General features: G+C 38.0%; 1 long non-coding RNA gene across 1 annotated transcript in view; it reads right to left on the reverse strand.

Moving 5' to 3' along the window:
* The window catches only part of LOC119856683, a 49,458-nt gene extending 23,182 nt beyond the window's left edge, over positions 1–26,276 (reverse strand). The window contains exon 1 of the long non-coding RNA XR_006282119.1: positions 26,170–26,276. This is a non-coding gene — a long non-coding RNA (uncharacterized LOC119856683). The remainder of the gene's footprint in view (positions 1–26,169) is intronic.
* Positions 26,277–27,327: the final 1,051 nt, after the last annotated feature.

Below are 27,327 nucleotides of genomic sequence, written 5' to 3' on the forward strand. Positions count from 1 at the left end.
TACCCACCTGCTGAAGTGAAGAAACAGATTGACAGAGCCAGAAGAATACCCAGAAGTCACCTACTACAGGACAGGCCCAACAAAGAAAATAACAGAATGCCACTAGCCATCACCTTCAGCCCCAACTAAAACCTCTCCAACGCATCATCAAGGATCTACAACCCATCCTGAAGGACGACCCATCACTCTCACAGATCTTGGGAGACAGCCCGCCAATCTGAAGCAAATACTCACCAGCAACCACACACCACACAACAGAACCACTAACCCAGCAACGTATCCTTACAACAAAGCCCGTTGCCAAATCTTTATAGAAAAGGCATATAAGATTTATTAGAAAATGTTAGTATTTGTTTATATTTTAGACTTCCCTATAGATGTAACGGAAAGCATATCCCTTCTATATAATTCTGTAGGGTTTTTTTAATATGGCTATTTCAGTCTATAGAGATATGTACATAAAACTTTATATGTTTAATCCTTATTAAACCCCAAAGGATTTTTCCTTAAACGGACAGATAACCCACAAAATAAAGTTTCAAATTTCAAACAAATCCACAGGAAATTGGAGGATGCATCTTTGTACTGCACCAAAGCCTGAAGAACACCTGGTTTACAAAAAAAAAAAAACATTTTGTAAGAGTCTGGCATGCAGATTTGGGGCTTGGTCCAGGTCACACTGAAGTCAGTGGGGGCTTAACCACTGACTTCAGTGAAAGAAGAATCAAGCCACAATCTAACAAACATGTGTATCTGGAAAAATTCCCCCTTTTGAGCATAAATGCATAGTCCACAAGTTCTATTATATCAGAGGCTTGCTAAAAGTGCTCCATGGAGCGCTGGCTGATCACATTGTGATACCTCTCCTTTTTTCCTCAGCTGCTAAATTGTATTAAAAGAAGCTAAAAATGCATTAAATGCTTTCCCAGTATTACTTTTCTACATAATGCTGTAGTTGTCATAGGAATGTTCTGTGATTGTGTGAACCAACCTCTTCCCCAGTTTGCAATCATAAATAGGTGGCATCCATGAGACAATCTCTCTGTCAGTAGTTTGCATGATCAAAAAGCTTCAGTATCCCATCTCATATGGAGATGCCCTCATTCATAAACCAGTTGATTTGCAGCTTCATGTAAATTATTGATAAAACAAACTTTTTAGTTCATCTAGTCCCTTCCTTGCTTCTACGCGATTGCTCCAACACAATCTTGCCTAGCTCTTTGTCCATTCTAGTGTTAAATGTCAAATGCAATTCAGAGACTTTCATTTTTTCGGATTTCATCATAATGAATACACTAAAGTCACAAAAGTTAGACAGATGGGAAAAAAAACTATTGGATCACTGAGGTCAAATGCAAGATATAGTCCCCAATTGTGAATGCATTGCATACTGTGAAAGGACAGCATGTCAATGGTAATAATATTACAATAATGTTCATCTAAGTAACTTTCTAGTGTGTGTTATCAGTATAAAGTAAAATTATTGTCAGTGATAAAACAGTGTTTTTATAACTATAACCTCATACTAGGGGTGGCAATCTTAATCCATTACACAGCAATTAATCAAATAATATTAATACAGCAGAGTCTTACAGAAACTTGGCAACATAATACAATTGCTCCAAAAAGCCACTTAAAGATTATTTCCACTTCACAGCTTACCCCCACTATAGTTGTTCACGCTTCTGCTTCACTGCAGGTAGGTTAGGTTAATTTCTCAGATAGGAGAATTATCTGTCTTTCTGCACAGAAAATGGATTGTTTTTGCTAAGGAAACTTTTATATTTGAACTACACAAGATTATAGAATAGTTCATCATCTACAAGGATACTATACAACAGAAAACAGTTGGATCAAATTGAACATAAATCTGAGGTTTCTCTGATACGGTGAGACTTTTATAGACTTTTGAGTGGGAAAACAAAGGGAAAAGAAGACTCTGTACAAATCCTTTATTTTATTAAGGAAATTTAAACTTCTGGGGCCTAATCTGATCTCAGTTAAACTGGTGTAAACCCAGAATTATTCTACTGACTTCAGTGGAGTTACTCCCAGCTTACACTGGTGTTAGAGATCTGAATTTGGCCATGATATTTTTACTCTTGGATACCCCATACTCAGAACACAAAGTGCTGCATTTGTACGCTCTTTGGACAGGGTCTTCAATTCTATGTTTGTACTGTATCTTGCATAATGAGCCTCTAACACTGGTTGTTTCCTTTATGTACTGCCAGGATACAAGTTAATAAATAATATTACATGTTATGTTTTATTATTATAACTGTCAAAGATACTGAAACTTCAGAACTATGTTATTAATCTGCCTTCCAACAAGGGCTTCAGTGTACCAAAGTAGGCAATAAACACACAGGGAATCGTAGCACTGAGGAAGCTTCATTTATTTTTGAAAAATAGTCTAATTTCATCCCTAACGTAACATCACTGACATCATTCCGTGTGCATCAGGGATGAATTTAGCCCATTATTTGCATGGGGGGGGGGGGGGAATACAGTAAAAGCAATTGATTGCTAACTCAGCTGGGGCAGAGGCCTAAACCATGGGGATCCAGGATACACAACTTGATATACTGCTACTGTTATAGTCTTTAAATCCAGATTCAAAACTGGAAATTAAATGGCCCCATTTTAAAGAGGCTTATGTTTTTGAGGATTTATCACACCATTCATCTTAGATGCACATTGCTGATGCTGTTCATAGTAGATAACAAACACCCACAAATATGGTTACAAACAACAAACATATCACATATATATTGGAACATATATGCTATCAGAACTGGTATTGGGCAATAAATACCCTGCAATTTAATAAATTACCAGTCTTGGGGCTCCTTTTATCTAGCCCAGCTAGCAACAGTCCTGCAGGGACCATATGCCAAGTGAGGATTTCTGGAGTGTGCCAGGCTCTGGCTATCCCCTCTCTCCAGCTCCTACACCAGGGCCAGAAAAAGCAAGGGTATTGCAGGGGCCATGTCATTGTATCACCTCCAGAGTGCCTCCTAGTGTCCGGGTATGGTGTTACATAGGTTTTCTCAGCCTAGCGCCCCCTTCAGTTATTTTAGTGACACAACAGTCTCCCTCAGCCCTTCCTCTGGGACTGAGATTGTATCTCAGGCCTCTTGCCTCATCAAGGCTTTTGCCATCTCCCTTCAGATGAATACCAATTAGCTTTCCAATCTGGTGAGCTCCACAGGCTAGCCTTCTTCCGTCTGTGTCTGTCTGCTGTGAGGGAGGAGGCAGCCTTTTTTCTGCTCCTCTTCTCCCAACTCTTTCCCAGTTGGTTTGGGTGTGAAGGGAGCCTTCCCTGCAAGGTTTCAGGCCCTTAAAGGTAAAATTGATTCTCAGGACCTTAGGTCTCTATATGTATCTTTTGGATGTCTTAAAGGACCAATCCAGGCAGTGGGGTGGGCTGACCACAAGGCACTACCTCCCCTTGATGGTGGACTAAAGGCTAGCTATGCAAGTGCTGTGGAAGCTGAGTTTTCCCCCCGGCAGAGGAATTCTCAGGTGTCTGAAAATCTGGTTGCTTTCTGGTCCTTTAACACTAATAGAACTAATATCTAGGCCAAAATATTTAAGGAAAATTAGTAATTTGGTTGCACAGAATCTTTTAGTGTAATAATTTCCCTGTTTGGATGAATAATGTGTGCATGGAAATATAGTAACTTATTGGCATAACACTTTAGTTCCAAGCAGGGATGAATATCCCTTTTTATAGACAAATGTCTGTGTGTATGATGATTTATAAAAATAGGGTTCATTGCTGAAGGGTCAAAGCCAAATTTAGCCTGGAGTAAGGTTATACAACTCATTTGGAAATCTTCTGATCAAATTCAGCAGTGACTCTAGTGCCCACCAGTATTAAAAGTATTAAAGTAGTGTAACAAGCTTTTTTAAGCCAAATTTTGCTGTTGGTTACACAGGTATAATCCTGGAGTAAATCATTTGATGCTTTCCACCTGTATATTGAAAATAGAATTTGACTATTCTAGTATGTGTGCACAAGGTGTGACAGGATAGAAGGGATGCAGCAGGAGAACTAACAAGAGGCCAACTTTATCTTACACCTTTCTTTTCTTACCACAATCCCTCCTCTCTCCATGATTGATTAGGTTACACTTGTTTTGAACAACCACTGAATACCAAATCAAGTCAGTTGAGGCAAACTTCTGTGGAGCATAGCCTCCATCTTCCTAACTGTTCTGTAAAGCTCCATGCACATGTCTGATGCTACAGAAATAATCATTATTAATAGAGTCGGTCAAAAATAATAGGTATTTTTCACAGAATTTTTTGTTTGTATTTTCCCCTTGTTTTCCCTATTATTCCCCTTTTCCCATATTTTGTTTTTTCTTCTTGCTACTGGAAAAGGGGGAAGATGGGAAGAAGAGAGTGAGAGAATAAAGAAAAAAAATCAGAAAACCAAAAAACTTTTTATTTTAGTTTTCAGTGAAAGGTAAAAAAAATGGAAAAATTTGAAAGCTAAAATGTTCCTCAATATTTTTCATTTTGAAAAAAGGCCATTTTTCATGTTAAAAAAACTGAACACACATTTTGATCAGCTCTGTTAACTATTCTTAATTGTTAACAAGTACCACCACTAAGGTTCAGTATTTTACCACTTTCATCACAAAAGCAATTTTCATTTCTGTCACAGCTGAATTTGGCCCCTTATGTTGGCAGAAATCAACAGGAGTTGTGTGGGCAACTGACTGCAGAACTAGGCCCATTGAGTACAAGTGGCCTGCATTTTAGCTTGTAAGAGAGATCCTTAAATAAACCAAGCCAAACAATACATTTGGTCCTTGGGAGCTTCTTTCTTTTATTGTGATAGTGACCTAATTGTTGTAAATGATCTAGTTTAACAGGTAGTGGAACCAGGTTCCTTAAAATCAAAAGCAAGTCAACAAAAAAAAGAATTCACCAGAAAGCCTTTTAACAATTCCCTGAACAGCCTGACCCTCGATATTAGCCCTGAAGGCTGTTGTACTGCCACCAGCCTCACCACCAGGGAAGACAGCTATACATCCAGATGATGCTGTTGGAAAAAATATGTTCCCAAGTCTCAGCATCTGCTTCCTGAAACCAACTAAGTCTTGTGTGAATGGTTAAGAATATTCTGAGAAAAGAAGAGGATGAAGAAATAATACTGGGTCTTTGAGGAAAGAAATGAATGAAATACTGATATTTGTGTGTGTGACTTCCTTTAGCTAGAACAGAGTTACAAACAGGTATACTTTCACATTACAGCAGTACCAACACCTAACTAATCAGAAGAAAAAAACCAAAGATCAACTCAAGAATGCAAATAGTATGAATTCATCTGTGCACCCACAGTTTAGCATGCAAATCAGGTCAAGGCACATTCAAAAGCTTACTTCTATTCGACACTGGTGAGGCCTCATCTGGAGTACTGTGTCCAGTTTTGGGCCCCACACTACAAGAAGGATGTGGATAAATTGGAAAGAGTACAGCGAAGGGCAACAAAAATGATTAGGGGTCTAGAGCACATGACTTATGAGGAGAGGCTGAGGGAGCTGGGATTGTTTAGTCTGCAGAAGAGAAGAATGAGGGGGGATTTGATAGCTGCTTTCAACTACCTGAAAGGGGGTTTCAAAGAGGATGGCTCTAGACTGTTCTCAATGGTAGCAGATGACAGAACGAGGAGTAATGGTCTCAAGTTGCAATGGGGGAGGTTTAGATTGGATATTAGGAAAAACTTTTTCACTAAGAGGGTGGTGAAACACTGGAATGCGTTACCTAGGGAGGTGGTAGAATCTCCTTCCTTAGAGGTTTTTAAGGTCAGGCTTGACAAAGCCCTGGCTAGGATGATTTAACTGGGACTTGGTCCTGCTTTGAGCAGGGGGTTGGACTAGATGACCTTCTGGGGTCCCTTCCAACCCTGATATTCTATGATTCTATGATTCTATGATTCTGAGTTAAATAGCTGTTTTCACACGCATTCCCAATTTGCATGTACAGTCATAATAACTGCCTGTGCAAATGCTGGAGCACGTCCACATGTGGGGGGTTTTGCTGACTGAATGTAGTTTTCTTTTTAACAACTAGCCACTTTAAAAAAAACCTCAATAGAGGTATAAAGCTGCAATCAAATAAAGCTGCAGTCATTTTCCAGTTAGGTCACATAACTTTATGAAAGAGATAGTACTCAGATCATCACAGCAGTCATCCACCTGCCACCCTTATTTTTGAGCCCACATACAATAGTGTTATCCAAATACACCCACAACCCATTCAGTATGCTCATTCCAACTTAATACTAAATACACTAAGCACCACTATGCTTTCATCACTAAGCACAAGGCATTTTTTGTCTACCAATCTCTCTTTCACTTACAAAGTATAGTTTCAGAGTGGCAGCCGTGTTAGTCTGTATTCGCAAAAAGAAAAGGAGTACTTGTGGCACCTTAGAGACTAACAAATTTATTTGAGCATAAGCTTTCGTGTAGCTCACGAAAGCTTATGCTCAAATAAACTTGTTAGTCTCTAAGGTGCCACAAGTACTCCTTTTCTTTTTACAAAGTATGGTAACTTCCTCACTTAAAATACATTGAATTTGACACGTTATACTCGGTGCAACTCAGTTGTGATGCATAGCATCAGTTTTAGTCTGATTGGTGAAATCTCAAAAATATATATGTTATGAGAAGAATTAGGATATTTCATAAAATCAGGAGTTATGATGGGCCATGTTCAGCTCTGGTAATAACTTCATTGACTCCAATGGAGTTTCACATGCTTACAGTGGGGCCAAATTTGGCCCAGTATTCTTAACATCAAAGACTACTGGCTTGTACGTTGTAGAAATGCTTCCTGGTTCTGTACTTTATATTTCCTTCTTTTGTGTAGACAACAATGGAAAAATAAATATATGGAGTCTATTCACCCCTAATTCTGCTAATGTATCTCCCATCTCTGTTAACAAGTGACTTTAAGAAGAACAGAGCCTATGCTTAATGGTTCCCAGAATATAAGAGAAATTAGCAATGACATAAATCCTTCCTCAAATTTCTTGTGGTTTGTGGAGTGTAAGAGAACTCACTGCATCATTGAATGTGTTTGTTGAGGCCTCAGACTGGGGGGAAGGCATCAAAACACTGAAGTCTGACTGATCTAATTTCCATGCCATGCTATCCTGCACAAATAGACCATGCCGACTATCGAAAGATTGTAGAGTTCTTTCTGTGAGACGTGAAAAAAATGGCTTTGCCTTATATTCTAGAGCTGCCCATACATATACAACCTTCTGTCCAGATGAAAAAAATGGAATACACTACATCTATATCATTCAAGGACTATGCCTCCTTATTTACTCCCTCCTCAGTCTTCTCACCACTAACTAAGATGCTACACTATTGACCAATGGCAACACTTCAAACCTTCCACTGGCTGTTAACATTGGTCTACTATTCCATAGCTCTGGACATCTGATCACAATTAGAGAAAAAATGTTATACACAACTGTATACAAAACTACTGAAGTCATTGCTACTCTTTTCATTGACCTCCATGGGCTCTGGGAAAGGCCTTAAGTAGACAGAGCTTTATCATACAGTTTCTAGTAGAAGTCACCCTTGTTTAGAAACTGTCATAAGGTTAAGAAAGACTAATGTTTTGGCAAACATTTATTAGCTACATTCAAGAATCAACTCTTTCCTACTCCAATAACACATTAAAAATCCTATTCAATTATAAAGCTACAGGGAAAGTAATTAAATGTAATACAAGCTACAGCTTCTATACAAGGATACAAAATATACTGCATGAATAAACATATCTGTTCAGATGTATAATTTGACTATGTGTCAGTTTATATGTTTGCTGATGTTTATGTCTGGGTCTCACTTTGTCCTTTGCTCACCATGTATAGTCACATCTGTGTTATCATTATCTGAGATATTTGTATTAAACATGAATTATAGTGTCATATTATTGTTTCCTCATTTTATGTTACTTATATTTTTTATGTTTATAGTGTAGGGTTATATTGCAATATTTTAATGTTTTGGGCTCTTTTGACTATGAGTATGTTTTCTCATAAAGTAGATTCTAGTAAGATACATCTCTGAAAGCTCCAGGAAAAAGAGAGAGACCTAATGGCTATGTCATTCACAATAAAATGCATTCCATTGCAAAGTTGATTTTAGATCTTCTCCTCTCCCTTTTGGTGGAAGGTCGTTGGGAACAATATCTACAAAGTGATCTGACTGAGCATGAAAATCAGGTTACATTTCATCTTTTGACTGTGCTGTATTCATTGCTCTGCCACATTCTCATGCACTGAACAGGGGATCACCAAAGTGAACATGCAAAGGCAGTTCTACTAATGATTATGAATGTTGAGTCTGACATTGTTGCACACACTTTTTGCTTTGTATCTAGGTGATTTAGTTGCCCTGTTTTCTTGTTTTGTTTTCTTGGGTTTTTTTTAATTACTTCAATGTACTATTAAATTACTTTGTACTTTTCTGCTATAGTATTGTGGGATGATAATGTTTTTGTTACCTGCTGATAAGACCATACTTTATAATTATTTCTGTAGCTTTCTTCCTATATACTCCCAGAGCACTTTATATCATGAATCTTATGTTTTATTTTAAATGGACCCAATAAAAAAAGTCTTTAATTTGAGCTCAGACTGAGGTGTGGTCCTCATTTCGAACTCCTGATAGAAGCCGATTGTACGAGAGCAATTCTCTAATTTCTCCTCCCACAAAAACCTCTAAAATGCAATAGACAACAACAGACAACTGATAGGATTGACATCAACCTCCAAGTCAAATATTCGTTCTACTAGTATTTTGCTAGCAGTGGAACCTCAGATCGGCATTGCCTCTGGCCAACTACAGGCTAAATTTAAAAAAGCGGGCATGGTTTCCTTGAGATTGGGCATGCTGGCCCATTTGATTAATTTCATATTTAGCTTTCCTTTAAAGGCAAATCCATGAGAAAATTCACTGTAGGCCTTGACTGGAATAATTTATGCTCATCATTTCACCCTACATATTCTCTCCCATGGCAACCAACATCTAGACAACACACTTCTGTCCAACTCAGGCCTTGTCTGTATTTGAGGCAGCACATAGGGTATGCATAGCTACACGTCGCGGTGAAAGGTAGGCTGCGTCTGCACTGCAGTATGTATCTACACGTTTCAGTGAATGGCTCTGGCAGGGGGAGGCAGCAAGGAGAGGCTCCTGCAGCTCCCAGATACCAGAGACTTAACCCGCTGCCTCCCCTCTGCCAGAGCCTTTTTTAGCTGTTCAAGTCTTTCACTATGGTGGGGAAAATCTCCAGCAGTGGGGATGCAGTAGGCCTCTACACTGCTAAAAATAACAATGTAGACATGGGAGGCCCTGCTTGGGTGTGCAGAGAGCTGCTCAGGATACATACCCTACCATTCTGGTGTGTCTGCTCTCTACTCGCCTAAGCAGTGCATCACCATCTGCACTGCTATTTATACCCATGCTAGCTGGACATACAGTGTCTGTCCTCGACCCATCACCATAAGTATAGACATCCCCGCTGAAACCTCCATGGCTTCCCAGCACCCAGAGCAAATACTGATCTATCTTCCAGCTTTAATTTCCCTAACTCAATTCTGTGAGATTTCCACCCTTCCCCCAAGGAATGAGATTCGCTTAACATTCATGAGATTTTTTTAAGTAATATATTTAGGTTCTTTTTATTTGCCTTTTGGTTTCTGAGTCTACAGGGTGCACTCAGGGCTTGTTTTCACTTGAGTCCAGGCACTGGGCTTTAAGAAAAACAACAAATATGAGACACTGGATAGATGATAATTTCTGCATTCTAAGGGGACTATTGCAGAGGAACCCCATCATAGACTAAAGTGAACCTTCATTATAAAACTGGACTTAAACTTGAAACCTGCAACTCTGGACCAATGGTAATAACAGTGGAGGCTTCAGTGGAGGCAGGACTCGTGTTTTTTACCATACTTTCATCTAAGTCTGTTCAGAGTTTTAATTTGTGTAGTTGAACTAATGAAAAATTGTAGGTCCCAGTTTTCCTCCTGTGGACACAACCTACGTAAAGCTCAATTACAAAAGGAGCAAGCGACCATTGTGACTCATTGAAACAATTTGAGACTTTTAAACCACTTCACTATACTCCATTGTGTTACACACTTACCACACTTTAAGTCACAGAAACTTTTTAAATTAAAATTTCCCTACTTTTAGTTTCTTTTTACTTCATATAATTTATTTTAATCATTACAGAAAACATCAATGTATATACACGTGAACAAAAACAAAAGCCCAGCCTCCAGAGAAATCTAAACGACAAAGAGAAAACAGTAATGGTATGGAGCATCCTTAATTCACTTTGAAGTTAAGAGGCCATATCTTCAGATGGTGCAAATGGCCATAATTCCAGGCAATCACTGGAACAGCATACATTTACACCAGCTAAGAATTTGTCCCAAGATGCATTCCCCAATTTGTTTGTAGTGCACATATCAAACTTATTAATGTGTATCTATAGATAGAAGGTAAAACCAATAGAGATTGTGACACTGACTTCATACAAACACTGATAATGTGGCATATTTCTTGTTGTTCTGTCTGAAAGCTTTTAAGAGAAAAAAAGGAAAGCACTTAAGAATATTAATCACTATGGACCATTTCATTACATTGCAAATGTTATGGTGGAGTGACATGCAGTAGCTTGAAACTATTACATATTATACAATGATTTAATATAACAGCTCTAATATTCTATTTTACTTCATTACTCATTGCTTGCATAATCCATAATCCATTATTTTAGGGAATATGCTTACAGTGTTTGATTCAATTTTTTTAAAGAAAAAAACAAACCACTGCATAAGTCTCATTGCATTTGTATGTCAAGGGTACCATGACAATAGGAAGATTTGTTACCCAGGTTTACAGCATACTGTCATGTGCTATTTTAACTTAGTACCTCGTATGCCTCCAGCTGCCAGAATCCATCCTTTTCATCTAGGTATCTGTCATTGCCATACAAGTGTAACAGCAGGGACTTGGACTCAGTTTCAAGTTAACATTTCCCTGTAACTGTGATATCACCCTGCTGTTCCAGCAGCATGGGAACCATCTTCAGCTTGAACTTAGGCTGAGTCTTCATAAAGTTTTTTTTCCTTCCTAAAACTTCCCCATTTTGCTATCACTGTTTCAGCTCTACTGATGTTAGCAACAGTGGGACTGCTAGTGGTCCACACACTGTTCATGTTTTAAGTGCCATTATTTAATTTATATTATATTACATCCTAGGAATCAAGGATTGGGGCTCCATTGTGGTAAGTGCTATACAGAGAACAACAAAGGCAACAGTCCTGCCCTTATGACGGTTTCAGATAAGAAGTGGCATGTGGACAAAACAGACAGAGTGTGTGAGGACAGGGAGATGAGGTAACAAAATGAAAAATGTTTAGCAGCTATGCTATGCTTTCTAAACCGGTGTGGTGGGGTAGTCTGCTCCTTTCAAGGTAGTGGTGCCTAGTAGTCAGCCCAGCCAACCACTTGGTGTGTCCCTTTAAAATTGTGAAAGGTCCACATATTTATATAAGTACCTAAGAGTTTATGACAGAGGGGAAGCGGTCGTGGGAATAAGTGGTGCTTGGCAGAAAAATCCTTTCATTGTGTCTTTAAGTACCCAGGGCCAGGAGCCTTGCAGAAAGGGTGGGGCAAGGTTCTCCTCTCACTTGACCAATGGGAGATGAGCTGGGAGAAAGGAACCAACATAAATGCTGCCTCCTCCACCATACCGGGGTTGACGTCACCGGAGAAAGCTGCCTGCTGAAGCATTTGAGCCAGAGGACTTATTGGGGAAAGGTGTCCAACGAGAAGCTGACTGATGCCCTACATCTGGCTAACTTACTGCCCAGCTCCAAAGAGGAGAGTTGGGGACTCTTGGTTTGAGAGAACTGACCAGACTCTTATATGAATCCAGAGTAGGGTGACCTGGGGCAAATAACAAAGTGAGTGACTCACGGCAGAAAGACTTAATAGATCAGACTCTGTGAAGGAGGTATATGTCTTGATCCAATTTAGTCAAGGTAAATGGTAGAAAGAACCTGAGAGGGCCCCGAGTGCAATGTACCTGCAGGGACAGGAGGGGCCACAAGGGAGCGTGCTGAAGGGCAGTGCCCCATGTCACCCTGCTTACACTTGTCCACATTTGGGAGCAGTTTCAGATCAGCAATCAGAATAGCTGCACTAAGTGTAGTCAAGGCCATTCATGGATTTGCACCAAGTGACTTATTCAAGGTTTTTCCCAACTTGTAATTGGGATAAACCCCAATTAGTGCAAACCCCAACTGGCCGTGCTTCACACTTAGGGGTCAGCATCAGTACAGTTACACTGATTGCTGGCCATGCAATGCTGAATCCGGCTATTCCCAAATGCAGTCACAGTCCAGTGACTGTTGCCTTCTGTACATTAGACCTCCCACTATTGCTACCACCAGTGGGATTGAATCAGTGGCAGAACAGTGGATAACTTTAGAAAAAAAATTCTAGTGTCCTACTGTAGACAAGGGCACTAGGGTCATCAACAGTTCCACATCTCTGAAACCAAAAATAAAGAACAATTACCATTACAATTCTATTCTACAACTTCTCAGTTCCAAAAGGTACTTGTATTTATAAGGCATAATGTGACTGGAAGCGGTATTTTCAGGTAATGCACTTCCCCATTTTCCCTACTGCAAGCAATAGCTAATCAACCACAAGAGAGCTCTTATTTTGTTTTTAAGGGCAAAATCTGTGTGTATTTGTAGGAATTTGTGTTTACTGAAAACTTAATTTTTTTTTGTATCATGGCTGAGCATAAACAGCCCCCAGAGTTTTAAAGGAGTTATTGCTGGCTTCTAGAGTATAGCCTATTACACTGATGTTTTTAAAATAAGATTTGAGATAAACTTTAATTGTTCCAACAAAGCCATTAATTTGTCCTTCTCTGAGTTTTCCCATTACACCATAATGGCTTTAGTGGGTGAATGGTGTGATCTATTTGATGAGTCAAGGAAATATAAGGTGACAAGCCTAGTGCAAATGAAGACAGGAGCAATATAATTACCTGAGTGCTAATATCACACCACATTTCTTTTTGAATCTAGAAATGCCAGGAACCAGAGGGGAAACCTGCTGCAACTTGGTTTGGTAATAGACTAGAATGGTTTAATAATAGAATAAATGTTCAACAGACATTCACATTTCATATGAAGTGCTCTTGGCTCTTAAGAGTCAAGAGCTCTTCACATGAAAGTAACATGTTTCTAACTCTTTCAAAGATGATCGACTGAAAGAACCTTAGTAATAGCTATAGAGAGCTGATGCATTGTCCTGAGTCATCCATCCACTTGAATTATTCCCAATTGACAGATAATTCTGCATTTTCCTGCTGCTGCATTAAAAAGCCTAAACATGATGGGTCAGATTCTCAGCTGGCATAAACCTGCATCCAGTTTACACCAGCTGGGGAACTGGCCCAGTTCTTCCAAAACCTCCTGTTTGGTTAAATATCATTCACTCTTCTGATATACTTTTAACATTATCCACCAGTTCCTCTCTAAATATTGAAAACACTTTCATACGAGTGCATAAGTAACGCCACAAGAGGACTGCATGAAGCAATAAACAAATATGATTATGTTTTACCTGTAACACAAGGTCCCTCTTAGGCCATTTTGTCATTGATGCATCAAGAGAGAGATGACAAGCCAGTTTCCCAAAACTGATCATAAAAGGGGCAACCAGCTAACAGCCTGTCTGAGCCCATCATTGTTTATATTCCCCAAGAACATTTCTCACAGGTAGCAACACCATCTCAACATTTTCAGCTTCCACTGGCCTGCTATGCTATATAAAGATGACAATTATTAAGGAAATTTTGGCATACTAACCCATTACTCTTTAATTCTTCCTTATTGTGATTGGTCTTGCTCTTCTGCTAATTTCAATCCATACGTTATGGACCAAATTCTCGTCTGTTGCATCTCATAGTCCATAGCATAGTCCATTGACTTCAATGGAGTTGCATCAATTTACATCATGTGAGGATCAGACACAAAAATATCTGTAACATCCAATGTCTAGCAACATCAGGAGGATAGGGGAAGCAGGTAACCAGCCCTTATTTAGGCTGCCTAACATTTGCCATTATAAAGAATTCTTGTGACTTTCTTTGAGAAGCATTAACACCTCCATTCTTTGCAGCAGGCCTCTGATACTCAGCAGGGAGAAACCCCTCAGGGCTATACCAGAATCTTTTCTATATCCCATGAAATACCATTCAGATTTAGCTGAGTGGTAATCAGGAACATTTTGGCAGCCTGCAAAAATCACTGAATGTTCTAAATAATCCAGCTCAAATCATTGAAGAAACAGCAGCAGATGCTGGACAGACCTAGGAGTAGCCTGGGCAGCTGTAAGGGGATGGAGGGAACTTCCATCTGGCCCCAGCATCCGAACCCCCTACCACGGGAGCAATACATGGAGCAGAAGTTCCCCCAACTCCTCAAGAGGTGGGGCAAAAAAGAGAAAACTGAGCTGGACTCCAACTAATACGACCAACCCTCGCCCCGAGACCCAGCGTATGGCACTAGCAGCGCACCTCCCCCATCTGGGATAACAGCCTTTTTTGTTTAATTAAAAATACTTTTTTTGTTAAGAAAAAAAATCACCCCAAAATTAATCAGCCCTAACTGTAATATTTATGTATCTGATGCCATTTTACTTTTCTATGGGACCCCCGCCTCATTCAGTGCCTGATTGGATGCACAAGGGGGCAGAATTAGGCTGGAACGGGCAATTATAAATCTGGCATTTTGTAACTTTCAAGTACAAACATACATACAAACATACATAGATTTTGAATGTAATAGAGTCATAAGTGATAATATTGTCCTGTGTCATGATCAATGTAGATGCCGGAGCGCAAAGGCGGCAACAAATCCCTTTTTGTTGCAAGATTTATTTTTTAACCAAGTTTGTTTGGCTCCTGCATACACTAGTATTTTATAGCAAAGTTTTCCCACTATTGCAAAAATTGGTGTAGCTCCACCGATGGTAGGAGCCCTACCATCATCAATGTAATTGTGGCTGCTGACATTTTTTAACCACAAGATAGCTCTGAGCCAGGTTAGATCAGAATATTAATTGCCTGTGTTTGCAGGAGTCTTGTCTCTTACTTTTGCTGCCACTGGTGTAGCAATGATAGTAAATGTTTGTCAGAAATCCATTATGTATACATAGCCTACAGACTAGTGACCTTGGTCAAGTCACTTAATCCCTTGCTGCCTTATAACCATCTCTAAAATGGGATTATCTAACTACTTTTTAGGGATGTTCTGAGGGTTAATAAAAACACAAGAATTCCCATATTGGGACAAACCAGGCTTCAGTCTAGTCCAATATCCTGTTTCTCACAGCAGCCAATTCTAGGTGCAAAAAATCCTTCAGTAGGGAGTTATAAAATAGTTTGCCCGTAGGAAAAACTTCTTCCTAACACACATTAGTTAGAGATTGACCTATGCCCTGAAACATGAGGGCATAGGTCAATCTCTAACTAATACTGAGGATTTTTATTATTTCTTTAAAACTCCTCAGCATTGTAACTCTGGATATTCTTTAGATCCACTTTAATGTCTGATCCTTTTTTGAGCAATGGTTTTACAGTGCTTTTAGGTCTTCTCATGAAAAGTGCTATAGAATAGACAATGTAATTGTTTTTTTCTCTGTCTGATCTAGTCTGACATAGTACTATCATCGTTATGGTTAGTGAGAGTCTATTTATGTATTGTACAAAATTAATTATCTTAGGCAGAGAAAGCTGACCAAAATAATAATCTTGCAAATAAATTATTTCTTGAAAATCTACAAACACATTAAGGAACAGACTAGAAAAACCATATAAAGTCAAGCAATATGTATCTTAACAGTTATATATTACTAGCAAATATCATAAAGTAGCCACAGAGGACATAAAATGGGAAAAGTTAAGATATGCTCCAGAAGTTATTTTGCAAAAATTGTTTTCATTTTGAGGCAAAATGAGAAAAGCTATTTTACCACAAGACATTTCAGGCTGAAACTACAGTATATGTGTTTTGTGGGTTTAACTTTACTTCAGGGTGGCAATTACTTTTACAATTGCTTGTGCATGGAGAAGAAAATATACCCCAAATTGCATGTGAACTCTTGAGATTAGTACATCATTTCATGGACTGTTGAACTTGACTTTCATATATATATATATATGAATATGTATGTATGTATGTATGTTTTCACAGCAAAAATACAGAACACCTCCATGCTGTCTCCTAAATATTCAAAGTATTTGTATGTATAGTTTGCTATCCAACTTCCATTAAGGACAATGGGAGTAGTGAGGCTAAAATTATGAGCAAATCTTTGAGCATTTAAAGGTATATGTCACTATCTGGACTTAAAATTCATTTCTGTGCTCATTCATAGCTATTGGGTGTTAGACGTCCACACAGTGTTACCTCTTGCTTATATGGGAGTAGAGTTTTCTATACGGATAGTACATACACACTCAGTGGGAGATTTTAAGTGCACAGCTGGCAGTTAGGCACCTAACTCATCCACTTTCAATGAGAGTTGGGTGCCTCACTGTCATGTGTGCCTGTTGAAAATCTTCCTTTAGGCCCCAGTTCAGCAAATGTCTCTACATGGGTGAAGTCCTTCCACAGTCCACTCACAGAGTGCATCCACACTAGGAAAAAAAGTGCATTCTTACTTGGTGTTAGCTAACACCTGGTAACTAACATGGTAAAATCCTATAGGCAGTTTGCAATTTTTACACTGGCTAGTAGGTCAAGACTGGGGGGACCTTTGTGTTTACCTCAACCTGCTAACGTGTTAAAATTACAACTATCTTCTCTTCACTAAAATTTTACCTCATGTTAGCTTCCATGTGTTAGCTAGCGAAGACAAAGCTATGGAGACCAACATGCAGGACTGAGGGGAAGATATGCTGAAGTAGCTGGACTATAGTTAAGGTTGCAACAGAACTTTCAGTTTAATAGGATATGATGCAGCCTCAGACAACAGACTGAGGTGTTTTGGTATGATATAGTTATTTCTGTCTCTGATAAATGCCTGACCTTTTAATAGAATGTTAACAATATTCTTTACTAGAAGAGGGTAAACACTACAACACATTTTCCATGAATATTCATTCACATTTTTAAATACATTCTCTTTGGCCATGATCACGTGCCTTTTGCATTTACTTTCCATGAACGCATGAAGCACCTGACAGATATTCTGTAAATATAAATAAGTTTTTCCACACAAACAAGCCCATTAGCAAGAAGTTTAATGGAACCTGAATTTCAAGTCACATGGCACTAATGTTTGTGCAGAAAACCCTTACACATTCCATCAATCAGGGATCAGAAACAATGTCATGTGACTTATAAGGCAAGTCACAACTAACCAACTCAGCTTGAATAGCAAATATTTAGAGGGAGCTGTGTATGATCAATTCCTAGAGATAATATAAAAATTCACTGGATACTTTTGAAGTGAAAAGTTAGTTGGGTAACCCTAAGTGCCACTCAAACGCCCTGAATTTTTAATGCATTTTAATTAACTAAAATCTTTAAATAGAATATGATAGGAAAATCAGCAATTCTAACTCTCAAATCAAATGGATCATGTTTTGTTGTAATATATGTAATTAAACAGAAAAATAAGGACAGCTTTGTTTTTAAAAAAATACACTTTAATTGTACATTTGCAACTGGCCTAATTCCAAAGTCAATGGGAAATATAGGTGTTCAGCTGCACTTAGTAGGCCCTGGTCTGTCTTTATATATATATATATATATATATATATATATATATATATATATATTTCGTGTGTGTGCGCAGTGGAAATACAGTACAAGGTTTCCTCTGGGAAAATGGGGAAGGAATCTGTAAGTTTGTATATTCAAAGACTATTTTAAGAAGGTTGTAGTGAATGGGTGCATTCTAAGACCATCTGAGAATAACCCCAACATGAATTAAACATGAGATGTAGTTGTTTAAAGTTTTACTGGTTTTGCAATGGAATGTGAATGATTACTAAGGAAAGTATAAAAGGACTCCAGATTATTACACACAAGCGGGCTGGCTAGACCCCAGAAAAAAATACTAAACCTTGTGAAGAGCAATAATACAAGCAGATGGTAGGACTCAGAAGTATTTTCTAAAGCATTGTATAACTTTTATAATAAATAACACTATGTAATACTTAAATGTAACTCAGAACCTCTAATGCCTCAACTCTGTTGCATTCTCCTATCTTGTGCATCTGACAACCTCTCTTTTAATACTCTGTATAAGAAACTAACCTGAACTGTCAACAATTTTGCTTATCTGTAATAGAAATTAGTAATTGCAAACAAAACAATAAAACATCATTAACTAAGGTCCAGATCTTCAGGTGGTATAAATTAACATAACCCCATTGTTACACTGATTGATACAAATGAGGATTTGGCTAGCATATAATTTCAACCAGAATTTGCATTTCTTGGTCTCTATCCAGTAACTAGATGTTTCTAAACAGTCAGAATCTTTCAAGACATTTTTAGTATTATATCTGACTATAAATAGAGACATTTAGATATTTAGGGCTGGATTTTAGAAACCCTTTTTCATGCCTGAGTAGTCCTTAGTGGCTTGAGAAGTCCTACTGAATTCAATAAGAATAGCACTGTGTCTTACATGGATGATAAAAGAGAATAGGAACATGTTTATTTGAGTTGGTATTGAACTACAAGAAACATTAAAAACCTTGGAAGCTGAAAAAATTCAACTGAGCCAAACTGTTTCCATATTGGCTCCACTCCTAACAACAAATAAATTATATGTAGAGATATATTTTAGAAAACACATGTAAAATTTCTATATAGTGGTCATAAAAACTAGGGTACAGCTGTTCCTAAAACTCTGGCTGCTGAAAAGTGTTTTTACTTGGGCCCAGTTTCCTGTGGCATTTTGAGAGAAAGAGAATTTGTTCCAACTGTCACAAAAAGAACCCTATAGTTAATCTTTTCTTCCTTACAAACTGAAAAGCCAAAAGTAGTGTAACCCAAAACTTTACACACACAAATCCCAAAAGAAAATGGACCACAGAATGTCAAGTCCTAGTTGAGGACTCTTGTACTTCTGTTAAAAGCTAGATTGTACCACAGTTACAGGCTTAGAGGGGAGAGGTAGCAGAGGCGCATCTAATATCCTCCTTGTTAGCAAGTGGGGAGGAAGGGAATGTGGACAGATCCATGGCTATGGCACCTTCCCTGCCTTGACCAGGGAAGCTGCCTGACCATGGACCAGAGGGGGGTGAGAGTACACTACACAGAGAAAAGAGAAAAAGGTCTCTCTCTCTCTCACACACACACACACACACACACACCCCTACCTTTGTACAGCACAAAATCTGTCAGGGTCACAGCTTAATATGAAGAAAGGAGAACAGGGTAAGCAAGCAAGTGGGTGGCAAGTGGACACAACCATAGCCAAAGAAGCTGGGTGGAAAAGAGTATGCCGCACTCAGAAAAAGGCTTCACCTCCAGATCAAGAGATTAGCATGGAGGAATTTTGACTCTAAGGCACAATTCTTTCCCCAAGGTCCTCCAGGGACAATTTGGGTACATGCCACCCCAAACTTAGATCTGAACCTATAGGCTCAATTTTAGCCCTAAATATCGCTAGAGGAAACAATGTAAAAACAGTTATATTTTTGAATTTATACATCATTCATCTAAAAAACCCTGGTTTATGTGTCTTATATGAATTAAAATTTGCTATATCTAATAATCAAACAAGTATCTTTCTGCATAAAGTACTATACAGTATAAACCATGGATTAAATTACAGATGCACGTGCACTAATTTAGGTTAGGCACCAAAACAATAAGTATATGTTCAATTTTTATGGTCAATCAAACTGAATCACCAATCAATTAAATTTAAACTTCTAGCATGTAGTAAGCCTGTCATTAAACTAAAAACTAATTAACATTTTATCCTCATGTTAAGGATGCATCTAATCTGTATATATGGGATTATGTACATCAGATCTTCTGCAGAACATCTGCAGGGATGTCTTTAAAATTTAATCTTTCTTTAAGCATACTTTTAGTAAGAATTTTCAAACTGTTGTATAAGGCTTATTCATCACTTTTTAAAAAGCATTCTTCTACTGAGGAACAAAAAGGGGACACTGTATTGTCAACTACTTTGTCCCTCCCTAGTCAAAGATTGATTTTTGTTTGCAAACCATATATTTGATATCTAAATCATGTTCAGTGGCTTTCATTCATGATTGGTAGATTGATACAGCATGAAAAATGGATTTATTCTTTTGCAACACTCATCAAACACTAAATATCTAACTAGGCTGCAAGAAGAATCTTTAATTCCATCATTTTACTCTGGTAATTGCTTTTGCTTACTTATGTTTAACCAGAGTAAATGAACTATAATTTTAAATTTCTCTTGACACTTGCTATCAGACATTGCATAAAACACAAACAAGGTGGCGAATGCTGAAAAAGGCAACTGAATCAATCAAGAGTATATTAAACTATAGAAATATATTTTTAAAGGATGAACCAGGAAAATTCAGAATCAAGGCTGATATTTCATCCTTAACTCACCCCCATTGTGCTGAGGTTTTACAGCACACATTTTATTCAAGGCAACCCTTTGTTTGGAGATCCTTGTAGTGTGTATCAACAACAAACAATTAGCTTTCAGCTGGAGTTGAAGCCTGAACTCTATAGTTCCTTGTTTTTATAGATTTAAATCAGAACTAAGAATTATTAGGCTTGGGAATGATGAGATGTTGTGAGCCTCAAATTATTATTTTTCCTTAAAATTTTAGGTTTTGCAAAACCAGTTTCCATTTTATGAAACCAGAACCTTTAGAAAAATAGTTGGAAAGGCTCTGGCAAAATCCCACAACACTCCTCCTCCCTGTCACTTCACTGTCTCTCTCAGCATTATAGGGAACAAATGGGTTTGTAATGCACTGGGTCCAGAGAAAAGCACACTCAGGTACAGTCCTCAGTTAGGGAATCTGTGTAGGTCCATGATATACTTTGCCTTTGATGGAGGGACTTCCTTGAGCCTGGCTAAGGGCTGAGCAGGTTTGTTTTATGGTTTCTCAGTGTACCAAGGAACATATCTGTACCAGAGCAGTATTAGAAAAATTCAGCAGGACTAGGAAGAGTGTTTCCCACAACCCCTTTTGTCAAATGGAGAGTGGACAGTGAACCAAACCTCAGAAAAGATTCTTCCTTAAGCAGTTATTCTTCTCATTGAAGAAGGCTGGCAATGGTAAATCGCCAATTATTGACTGAACATAAAATTCAAAAAAAAGTTATTCTGTTCCTGACTTTGATGTCTGAGAGAGTTTGAAAGAGGGAGAATTCTTTAACCTATCCACATTTTGACACCAATATATGTCACCTTTTTGCCTTAAATTTCTTAAGACTTTTACATCAGCCAATGTGAAGGTACAAAACATCACCTACCTGATTTTCAGGTGACCTCCTTTTGTACACTTTCCCCCCACCCCTCACCCCACCTATGCTCAAGTATTATGTCAGGGAATCTTGGATGATTACCCCATAGCATCTTTTTGCAGCTTGATTATAAACTACAGTGCAGAGGAACTATATTTTCCTCTAAAGGTATATCTATACTGCAGCAAATAGTGTGTTCTTAACTTGGGTTAACTAACCCATGTTAGATAACTCATATTAAAATAGTGAAAATATAGCAACTTAGTTTTTAACTCTGGTTAGCCGCTCAAGTTAAAGCCTATAGGAGAGTGTGAAGTTGAACTCCAGTTACTAATGCAAGTTAAAAGCTGAGTTGCCTTGTCTTCACTGCTATTTTAACCCAAGTTAGCTAATGTAGGTTAGCTGGCTTGAGTTAAGAACTCAACTTTTATTTGCAAGCTAGACATACCCTACAATACTCATTGGCAACTCCCAATCTCAGGGGCATAGGTAAAAAGGATTAACATCTAGATATTTACAAAGCCTCAAAGGAAGTGACCTAGTTTGAACAAGGTTATTGGAATTAGTATTCTCCATAAATACGTAAAAGAAGATAGTTTCTGCAAATACATGCTAACATATGGACTATTATTACTAATTAATATTATCCTCCAAGCAGTACACGCCTTAGACTGTAATTTTTTCTCAGTAAATATCCATTATTAATGTTTGAAACTATTTAGTCTATGGTGAAAAGACATTTAAAAATAAATAACTAATATATGCATTATATTTTTACAGAGACCTTCAAAGTCAATAGCACTTTCTATGTTGCAGGCACAGAACAACTGTGGGGCATGATTTTTGTTGTAAATAATGTATGTTATTCAGAAACTGGATTATTCATATGATAATAAGAGTCCCATGCCCTAGTCACAACAGGAAAAGTTGGGGGTGGGGGGAATGGTTGAGGGGAAAAAGGGGAGAAAATTGTAAGAAAGCTTGACCTTCCTGACATCTATGCCAAACCTAATCATTTTTCTACAACTGTAGTTAATTCCCCTAACCGTCTCTTCAGATTTAAAAAAATGTAGACCTGTGAACTGTTGCATCCTCACCAATAATGACAAATTTAGGGGAAACTACATTCATTTCTTCCAAAATCTATCCATACTTGTTCTATCCAGTTTTATGAATATATCAGCTTCCTGAAGCTGAATGAAACCACAAGAATTGCAATAACCACCCTATGAAGTATCAATCTCTTGGATTTATTTCTTCCATTTTTTAGCAGTGGAATGATGCATCTACCTTAGCATTCTTGCATTTGGTTTGTTTACTTAGTAGGTGGCCGCTAGTGAGTGTGTGAGTGAGTGTGTATATAAAACCCTCAGAATTTATTTGAGATCATTGCCTAGACAATAGTTTGTCAAATACCTAAAACAGCCTAAGTTACATAACCTCACTGGCTAAAAGATCACACATGCATAATCATAGAATATCAGGGTTGGAAGGGACCCCAGAAGGTCATCTAGTCCAACCCCCATACATTATGGATTAGGAGTTGTATGTTTAATCCTGAGAAATCATGTTATCATCACCTAAAGTCTTGTACTTTAATGTGGCAAGCCAAATAGTCTTGAATTATATTGGACTTTTGACTACCTATAATTTGGGGGAGAGAAATATATTGTCTAAATGATGGGTGATTAGGTGATAGCCAGTCTGCTTTAACTGGTATCAGAGATGTAGTCTCAACATTGCCTTCAACCTGGGAGTGATTTGACCTTCCCTGTGTTCAGCCATCCAGCTGGAATATGAATTTATCAGTTGGTACTGAGACTGACAATTACCTCACCCACCTTGTCTCTCTAATATCATCAGACAGACATGGCTACAACTACACTACTTTACTTCTATGGCTGGTAGCTAAACAAAACTGCTGCCTTCCCAAATAATTAAGTAAATTTTATAAAGTATTGGCAGTTTATTTGAAAATGATTATCAACCCGATAATTAGATTAATTGGATGATTTGATATTAGCCCATTTTATTTTAATTTGATGTGCTTATGTGAATTTTAGTTTTTTTTTTTTGCTTAGTTATTTAGTTTAATTATCAAATATATACAATTGGAAACCTCTGAGATTTGGCTGTTTCTTTCCCAGACATCAGGGTTCAGAACTGGAGGAGTCCTGGAGTAAATAACAGTCAGCCAATGCTGGGCCCCACCAAATGGTTGTCCACAGAACTGCCCCCATAGTCCTCACATAATTGGAGCCCAGACAGGACCACTATTAGAGGGACTAAGAGGATGAGTAATACATTTTATTGGACCAACTTTTATCAGCTTTTGAAGAAAAGATGACTTGTGCATTGGTCATTTCTAAGGACCTAAAGGCTGACTAATTCCCCATGAGTCCATACATCTCACATAGTATATCATACTTACAGGGGTACAGAGATTATAAGAAGGAAACATTAATATGAAAACAATACTTACACCTAATTCAAAGGTAGTGATGAAGAAATGTCAGTAACACAGGTAGCTGTTTATGAAATGAGTCGTAGTCATAGCTATGACAGCTAGAGAAGACCCGCATGGCAAGCCAACTCACTAGCCTAGGGAAAGCTTAATCCAAATAGAGAAGTTAGAGGAATACTCATTTCCTCAGAAAAGAAAGAAAGAGAGGAACTGAAAAGAGCAATAAAAAATAAACATGTTGCTTACATGTGATGTTGAACTTTATATTCTCTGGAATTTCTTTAGTATGGAATCTTATCCAGTTTCAATATTCCCAAACTATTGAGCTGCAGCTGTGATGGGAATCTCCTTTTTGCGCCCACCCCCCTCATATACCAAACAACAGGCAAGTCGTTCTTTTGATCCTATGAAGTATATAAGAGGTGCAAATAAGGGCTATAAAATAATATATTTGGTCATGTGGTGGTTAGTGGCGATAGATGAATTTTTGGCAGTTAACCCAATATTATCACAGTCTAGTTATGTCAAAGCCATAATTCAAAGCCTACTCCCAGAGCCACATAAGGTTTATCCTTTTCTCAACAGGCCTTACATCCAGTTCTTACTTTGTGAACAGCTCACTCAGAGAAGAAGGCCAAGGGAGGAGCCTTTTGTATTATTTATTTATCATTAGTCAATGGATAACAATGTTTTCAACTCTGTATGGGACAAGAGTGTGATACAGGCTCTATCCTCAAGGAATTGCACAAGACAAAACATACACATGGTGCACTGAGGGAGGAAATGGGAGACACAGGCTTTTCATTGTTTAAATTAAATAGGGTCAGAGCCTCAGCTGGTCCATTCAAGTCAATGGAGCTACTCTGAGTTACCCCAGCTAAGAATCTGGGTTTATACCTTTGTGGAATGTTTTCACAATCACAAAATGAAAATGTTCTATGGAGGTATTTGAAGTAGGCCCAGGAAGACTGCATCAGAGCAGAGGTTCCAGAAATAGAACAGAGGCACGAAAGATAGCGCAAAGACAAGAATGGAAGAATGGCACAAACAAACTTGTGGTCTCAGTGGAGCAAACTAGGCAGATAGTAGAAGAAGAAAGCAAATATGTTGGCTGGAGCTGAGGAAAACCTTGAAGGTAAGCACAAGTGGTTTAGCTGTGGTGCAGAATGTGAGCAGAAGGATTTCTAAAGGAAATGGTTGTGGTCAGAGTAGAGGTGGATCAGTAATATCATTGTTTCTGATTTCAGAGGGATTCAGCAGTGATGTCATTTTGTTCCTAAGAAAGCATCCTGTTGGGGGACATTTTCCCATTGACCCTTATGGTCTTCAGTTTTCATTTCTTCCTCCTAAAATGTGTCCCTCTGTCCATCACTGAAGCAGTAGCAGTTGTAAGAAAGAATGTGGAAAAGAACAGTTTCCCTTTAGACAGCAGAAGGGGCAGCAAGAGGGACAAAGAAAACAGATGAGACAACAGCAAACTGATTTACAGATTTTCTCATTTGAGGTGCACAATACAAAAACATTGCTAGTTATGATGTGCAGACTGAGGCTTGTCTATATATTTATAAATTAAGTGAAGTGCAAATCACACTAGAGGATTTATGCTAAGAGTGTTTCTAAAACACACCAGAATGAGTATAATGTATCACCAACTACCTCCTACAATGACTACACATGTTCCACGGAAACATTTTTAACGGTGATACCATGCAGACATTCACTTGAGTCGGAGTGTAGAAAGTCTGTGATTAGGGGATCCAGTTCCAGTTTTCATTTAAAGTAACCCAGATCCAAACAGGCCTGGAATTTGAAGACATTTAGATTCAGATTAAGATCTTGATTTTGTGCCTCAGGACATTTCTACTAAAAATATGCATGGAAAAATAAATTATTACTATACAGCAATGACAATACTTAGAAAAGTAGAGATTCATTAGTAAAACATGGATAAGTTAATTAACAAGATTTGATCGTTTTTGATAGATAATGCAGAGTATAAATGTACTTTCACTTGGCCAGAAAATTTTACACGGGAAGAAATTTGGATTAGGTATGGACTGACTGTCACCTGATACAATGTGTTGTGAAGTTTGAACAGCAGATGTCTCACCCAGGGATGCTTCCCTGCAGAAACAGCAGGAATCTCCTGTACACTCACTTTGCTTGGCATTCATCTCCCGACCAGCTGCCAATTTTAAACTATAGCAAATCTCTCAGTTTATAGTCCTTTCAAGCTAAAACCTGTTACATTTGGGAAAAAATAGCAATACTTATGTAAATCAATAATTGCATTGTATGTAATACAGTAAATCCATAATATGCCTAGAGTGATGCTAACAACTTTGCGCACTGGTATGCTATCAAGCAATACGTACAAAGTAATTCATATGCGTCAACATCTGAATGTATCTTGTTAAAATACTCATTTTGTTTGGCACAAACAGCTCTCTTTGCATATTAGGGATACATATAATTCTACATTCTTCTTCAACCGATCTACATATTGTGGCTAAATCCCATTCATGTCAGAAGAAAAAGAGTACTTGTGGCACCTTAGAGACTAACAAATTTATTTGAGCATAAGCTTTCGTGAGCTACAGCTCACTTCATCGGATGCATTCAGAATGCATCCGATGAAGTGAGCTGTAGCTCACGAAAGCTTATGCTCAAATAAATTTGTTAGTCTCTAAGGTGCCACAAGTACTCCTTTTCTTTTTGCAAATACAGACTAACACAGCTGCTACTCTGAAACCTGATTCATGTCAGAGTTCTTCTACGTTTTAATTTTACTAGACAATGGGTCACAGATACCACTCACCCAAGCTTTCAGCCACATGCCTGAGTTGCTGGGCAGTGGCCAAGACCCATTAAAATATTTGTGGACATCATCAAACTTTTTTTTTCCCTCTTGTTAGCCAAAATCACTAGCTACTTTTGAAAATCTTGGATATACCTATCTATCTATATCTATTCAAAATTAGTGGTTATTTATACATAATAAAATATTGGATGTTTGTGGGAAATTTCTAGGTGACATAAAAATTGTAGAATTCTTTAATCAACCTTTCCATCTATATGCTATTCTTCTAGATATATGCAGGCATTCAGTCCTTTTTTTACTCATTCCATCATTTTTGAATGTTGTCTTTTGATCCAGTGTATTGCTGTATTTCTTAGTGCCAACAAAAGACCCAATTCTGAAAAATTGCTTTGTTGCCTATTGATTTCCACTTGTGCATGAATCAAAAATCAGCAGTACTACTGAATT

The sequence above is a fragment of the Dermochelys coriacea genome, chromosome 6 (assembly GCF_009764565.3).
Source record: "Dermochelys coriacea isolate rDerCor1 chromosome 6, rDerCor1.pri.v4, whole genome shotgun sequence".
Lineage (NCBI taxonomy): Eukaryota > Metazoa > Chordata > Testudines > Dermochelyidae > Dermochelys > Dermochelys coriacea.